Source organism: Dermacentor silvarum, chromosome 1 (assembly GCF_013339745.2).
Source record: "Dermacentor silvarum isolate Dsil-2018 chromosome 1, BIME_Dsil_1.4, whole genome shotgun sequence".
NCBI classification, from domain to species: Eukaryota; Metazoa; Arthropoda; class Arachnida; order Ixodida; family Ixodidae; genus Dermacentor; species Dermacentor silvarum.
Genome location: NC_051154.1, coordinates 28,557,607 through 28,564,358, shown reverse-complemented (window position 1 = coordinate 28,564,358; position 6,752 = coordinate 28,557,607).

The following is a 6,752-nucleotide window of genomic DNA, read 5'->3' as shown; positions in this document are numbered from 1 at the left end:
GAGGCTTCCCCGCACCGCAAGACCGTATTAATCTAGCTCAGCTTTCGTGCGCGGGTTTTGACTACCGCGGCTTGCTCACGCGTTTCCATCGATCGACCTAGCCGCTTCGCCAACCACCGGGCAGCTCACACAACAGCTGCATACGTCTTCATTTTGGCGACGACGGACGCTCTCATCGGCAACGGTGGAGGCGCCCGGCGAGTGGCTGTGCATGCGGCATACGGTAAAGCCATTCCGTGAATGAATCAATCAGTGGAATTCTGAGCGATCAATTTGGCAGACGTTACTGAATTTAACGGCTTCTGTGAATTGAACGAATGGCGGTGATCGGGCTGAATAGTAAAGTGTGTCTTTGCAGATCGAAAGAAAACTATGTCCCCGGCCTAAACGGGGCGCCGCTATTATTCAATAATTTATTGTAACCATGTTGGGAGAATGGCCATCTCAGGTGGAAACGTCATTTGTATTGCGCGACAACTTCCTATAGAAAATATAAAGTATGGCCAGCTAATTGCATCCGATGGCATATGAAAAAGATGTCATTTTGCTGCAGGTGATCTAAACTTAGCATTCTCTATTAGAGGTCTTGATGATGCGTTTGAAACAACATATAGCGTGGCGCTAAGAGCCCCTTTCTATTTCCTCAAAGGAGATATGCAGTGGTCGATATTTCATTCTAGCGGTTACTTGTTTTAGGAGGACGCCAGCATCAATAGGAAATAGTTTAACGGGCCGAGTTAGGTAATACTGCAAGAGGACGCGACAGATAAGAGGAAGCGCCTTCGAAACGAGCAAGAAACGCCGTAGCAACGCTAGTTGCGCCGACGGGGAACGTCGCCAATCACGCCCTACTCGCACACCTCTTGGTAATGACTTTCATTGTTCCTGCAGCACTCACCGGCTTTAACTTCTACGTTCATTGAGGGATTCAGAAATCTAATAGCCCTAAGATGTTTGAAGAACGCAGCAGCTTCATCGCATCCACCACGTAATAAAAGAGGGAAAGCGTACTATTTCTTGTAAAAGCAGCCTCGTAACGGTAGCCGCGTAAAGGCAGAAATTTTCCATGCAGTGCAAGTATAGTCTAAGCCGACAAGAGGTAGGATGTGGGCCTAAGCGTGAAGAAGCGAGCAGTCGCCTTGGCGGGCAGAAACGGAATTTCGATTGCCCTCAAAGCTGCAGCAACAATGCTCAAACTAACCGTGCGGAAGCAGGCTCGAACTAACGTCACAGAACCTCGCCTCTTTGGAGCGATGGAGAGGTTTTTGTGTGCGCACCGAGGCGAAGCCAACAGCAGTGGAGGTGCGTGATATCTTCGCAATGAAAGACACCTCAAGGACTGTCAGCAACTCCACTAGGAGACGCCCATAAAAATGAAAATAGTACATCCCAAGCCACAAACAAATCATGCAGCCAATTCAATAAATTCATGGGACATCAGGGTGATAGGAGAGCTGCAGAGGCAGACGAAATACTGTCATTGTACCAATGTAAGCTAGATTCTCAATTGGCTGAGCCTAGCCACGAGAACCCAGGACTGTAGTGTACTCCAAAGCGAAAGGTCTACAATGCGGCTGCTCAAACATTGTGTAACGCTGTTTTCTTCTCTCTCTCTTTTCTTGTTCTGTGTAGGCTGTGACAAATGATGCCGCGACACGCGGCATAGACCTGCATAGACCTTTCGTTATTCACTGCAATACTCCGCCGAGGAACCATGCATATGGCACACGGAGCCGATGCATGTGTCATAATATGCGAGGCTCGGATACTAAGTTCGGGTGAAGACAGTTCGTAATAATGTCCGCCGTTCACTGATTCCAAATAGAAACCATCGCATTTGAAAGTGGGAATGTGTTCTATACCTTGCATATATTGGGCTTCCAGTGAAATCAAAACAATCGTTGTTGCAGAACGGAACGCTGGGGAATGAACAGGAGAGTATAAATAGAGCAACACCATAAATACTCGGCTAGAATTGGGGAAAATGCACAAATACCTTCAGGCTACAATTCTGGCTGAGAAAGGCAAGAAATAAGCGCTGTTTCGGCTTTCACACCATTTCGACGTAGTAGACGTGCCTCTGTTCAAGAGACGACATGCCTCATTGCAAATTTCGCTTAGAAGCTCGCTGGAAACTCGACCAGAAAGAGAGGACGGTAGCGGTCTCAGCAGCACGCAGGGCACCCTCCTTACACTACCTGTGGTTGCCCTGTGGTTGCCCTGTGGTCGCCCTGCGTGTGGCGAGAAACAGCTAGGTCAATGTGAAACTGAAAAGGGCTGCTCGCTTGCACACGTGCAAAAGCGAAAGAAACGCTGTACGCTTCAGTCTCGCTCACTCAATTTATTCCCGTGAACTTTGACGCCGGTGTACATCAAATGACCAGTCGTATACTATCAAGGGGTGGTGCCGGGTCACGGCCTCGGGCTTGTGATTTGTCTCTCTTGGTTTGACGCTGGAATCGTTTGAATATGATTAATTGCAGGGAAGAGGTTGGCACCGGCATGGTGCTTCTTTCGCTTTCAGCAGCCCTCGGAGTCCGCTACAGTGACTAGCGGCGCAGCATGCGTAATTTCGACAAAGGCCATACATGCCTGCAACGTATTGGCCGTGCTCCGAGCGATCACGGAGTAAAAGTACGGATATGAAAAATATTACGCAGATCCAGCGCACATGTTGAAATCAATGTGAAGCTATGCTTTCGTGAAGCGGTTAATTGAATACTATGCAACTAAATGTGATGTGCACAGTTTATGGAGTTCGCTTGCTGTACCCGTCGGAAGCCATGCAGAAGGACAGATATGAGTCCTGAATTCGAAGAAGAGTGTTTACTTACGCAACTCGAGTGCCCCGCAGCCGGCCAGACAACAACCCCTGAGGCGCTCAGGCTTCAATTTTATGCGGATGCATGTCTCAGTGTGCATGCGTCAATACCGATAGCCAGTCCATCATGCGTCCATGGGCGGCACCCCACAAGTTGTGTATATATTGCAGCGCTTCACCTCATGCAATATTTATGTCTATGCGCCGCGCAGGTCACAACGTTCAACTCATCTACGTTTATGTTTATGCATTACAACGATGACGAGCTATACCGAAATGGTACCACATAATCATGTGGATGTACAGTGGGAGACGTCTATACAGCAATGTCACGAGGGTGAAGGCAATGTGTAATGCCTCTAGATGGAAGAGTGGTGATGACAGGTGTATTGTATGCACACAGAAGTATGACATTGCATGTGGCAATCAGTTCTGCGGAATCCCGCAAGATGCAGAAAGGTTCATAAAAAGGAAAAATTGTGATCCACCCGAATCCAGCACGAAGCTACAAAGGAAACTCGTATGGGTTCTCCGAAAAAAAGCTTCGCAGTTGAGGAAACGTTCGTCTTGGTCCAGGATTCGAACCCGGGATCAATGCCTCTCCGGGGCGGTCGTTCTACCGTCTGAGCTAACCAGGAAGCTAGCAGATCGCTACGTGAGGGCGAATTAAGCGACAACTCGAAGCACAGTTGTTGATTAATTAATCGAAGCTGAGCTGCCGCCGAGAATTGAAGTGTGTGTGTGTTGTGTGGTGTTGTGTGTGGTGGTGTGGTGTGTGTGTGTGTGTGTGTGTGTGGGTGTGTGTGTGTGTGTGTGTGTGTGTGTGTGTGTGTGTGTGTGTGTGTTGTGTGTGTGTGTGTGTGGTGTGTGTGTGTGTGTGTGTGTGTGTGTGTGTGTGTGTGTGTGTGTGTGTGTGTGTGTGTGTGTGTGGTGTGTGTGTGTGTGTGTGTGTGTGGTGTGTGTGTGTGTGTGTTGTGTGTGTGTGTGTGTGTGTGTGTGTGTGTGTGTGTGTGTGTGTGTGTGTGGTGTGTGTGTGTGTGTGTGTGTGTGTGTGTGGTGTGTGGTGTGTGTGTGTGTGTGTGTGTGTGTGTGTGTGTGTGTGTGTGTGTGTGTGTGTGTGTGTGTTGTGTGTGCGTGTGTGTGTGTCTGTGTGTGCGAACACACACACAGACACACACACACACACACACGGTCTACAGTCTGTGTGCAACGCGCACGTGGACACTGCACGGCATATAGACCCAGCCGAGAAGGGTCGAGGCTACAGCAGCGTAGCCAGGAGACCGTCAGTGGCACGCATGATTTTCACAGCTGTTCTCACCACAGGCGTATTCGAGCGCTAAGCAGCTGCTGCAGGGCGTCAATTAGTAAATAGATATTATGCGAAGCATATGGCAGGCAGCTGATAATCCAGCATCGTTTCAGGTCTTGGTCAAGCGCTACCAGATAGACCAACATATTTGTGTAAGACGATATGCGACGAAAGCAGCAAGGTGGTCATGATGGCGACGACAGCAGTATGACGGCAATGGATATCTGCGGTGAAGAAATGTTACAACTGGTTCCATTATAAACTGGGGCGATCCTGAAGACGGAACAATGTCCTAGAGCTCATCCCTAAGGTGGTGCAATGTCACTTAGCGTCTCGAAGCGCTAGCTACCGTGAGAGATAGATGGGAGAAACTAACGCGCTCGGCCTTTGATGACTACCATGCTGCTATAGAAATTTACGCACGAGATGGCCAATTGTAGGGCTGATAATCAGTGGTGCGTTCCATTCCTGTGTCTGTTATCTAATGGCATCTGGCACACGCGCACGTGCATTCTTATTAAGCGAATTGTTGCTGTGCGCCAACCTTCCCAAAACACAAGGTAAGTATGCATCGTTGGCACGAGATAATTGGCACGTGAGAAGTGTGTGTGAGCCTGGGGTCTAATGGGCAGAGAATTAAGTGCTGAGGACCAGGGTTCAAAACCCACAGCACACGCGTAATTTTTTATTGAGCTTCAACTTGTGCTAAGCCATCGAGGTGAGAAACCAACCCAGCCACGACAAACACCGCGCATGTATGCTGCTGATGTACCTGGCGGTGGTCGTGGTACTTCGGATGTAGTATATGAGATTACTGTACGCAAGTCGGCTGGTATTACAGCGTACTTATTACCTAAAATTGTAGTTCGTATAGTATTAGGCTTTTGCGCTTTATTTTCTGCGTATTACGAAGTAAAGAAAGTGCACACTAAAGAGCTACGCTGCCTTCGTGGTAACGAGTGGAGCCATAAGAGTGGAGGGCAAAAGCAGGCAGAGCTGTTGAATGTATTGCGGCGCACATGATGGTTGTTGAACGCGCGCGAGTTCGCGAGTTAGTACCCCCCGTTCTGTGGTCTCTGTAAGGTACAAAATGTCATCGAATTGTGTCGTGAATGGGTACCAGCACTGCAATAATAGCACTACTGGCATATCCTACCACTTAGCTTGGCTTGGCTAAAAAAGCAAGCCTGGCGCATGCAGCCAGCAAAAGCATGGCCTTCGATATCGGCTTGTGTTACTTGGAGGGAGCCGCCGCTGCGGCGTATATTCGGACACCACCTATTATTGTAAACATAATTCAACGCTTCATAAAACATGAACCACAGGAGCATCGGCTTGATAAATAAAATATTACTTTCGTACGGCTAGAGCCTCACTTGTCGTCTGCTTCCCACCAATGCCGGCGTACAATCGTTATCGTACTCACCTGTCACTGTTTCCAGCAAGTTTCTTAAGCACGACTACATCCTCAATGCAGATCGAAAAATTCTGATAAAAAAATAATGAGCCATTCCACTCTGTGAAGGTGGATGACCAGCGAAGCTGTTTAGCGCACGACACAGACGCGACACACATTCGTGTATCCCCCCTCTGTTATTAAATCTGTCCGACACGTAAGACAGACATACCCCCTTAAGCAATCGCTCGTTCCCCCGTAAACGCGGCCTCCCCATTACAACGACATAAAAGTGAAATTCCACGCTGGAATGATGAGCGGCAACGGAGCCAGCTGAGGAAGAAAGCGAGGAAGAAAGCGACGACGAAAGCGTGAGCAGTGGCACGAGCGCGTTCGCGCGGTTCCCCCGAGGGATGCCAACCCTTTCCCCTTGGTCGCCATATCAGGCGCACACTACGTCACGCACTACGTCATACATTTCACAGAGACACATCGTGTTCGACCAACACCGCCTAGATAGCACAGGCCTACGCACTCCGATCAATGACGTCATGCTACCTGGCCCGAAATTCCCATTGCCAAGGCTGGCGTGACGAAAGCGCTGACGTCAAAATCACTGTTGCTTACGCGGGAGCATCCCCAGTAGATTCTATGGCAGTCGGGCCAGGTATTATGACGTCATGATCAGAGTGCGTAGGCCTTGTGTTATCTAGGTGGTGTTGGTTAGACACAGGTGGCCGTTAAACTGAGCTCCGACTTGAGCGGCTATATGCGTTTGCTTTTGTTGTTGGCTCTTTCACTCTCACTTTTTAGGGGAGAGTTTTAGGGGAGAGTTTTTCCGCGCGGACGCCATAAAATCCCGGATCCTAGCCATAGACCGCTTAGCTGTAAGATGTTCCACGGTGTTTTCCGCGTTCCCACTGTATGACTGGACACTGAGACCACTAAGCTTTCCTTTGCACTGAAAAATGGGTACCATAAAAATTGGTTGTCAGTCCCTTTAATATATCACCAGACGCAATATTGTGCTTCATACCTATCCATAATTTATGATTCTTCCAGGAAAGCTGAATAATGAGCTTGCTAGATTTCATACCCTTTCATTTTAAGTAGTCTTACACCGCACAGTAAAGCCTGTAAAACGAGACGACGAATCCCTACCTACTCTGTCTTATAATTTATGCTTACGTGACGCACTATTTTACAAGGTACACTCAATACTG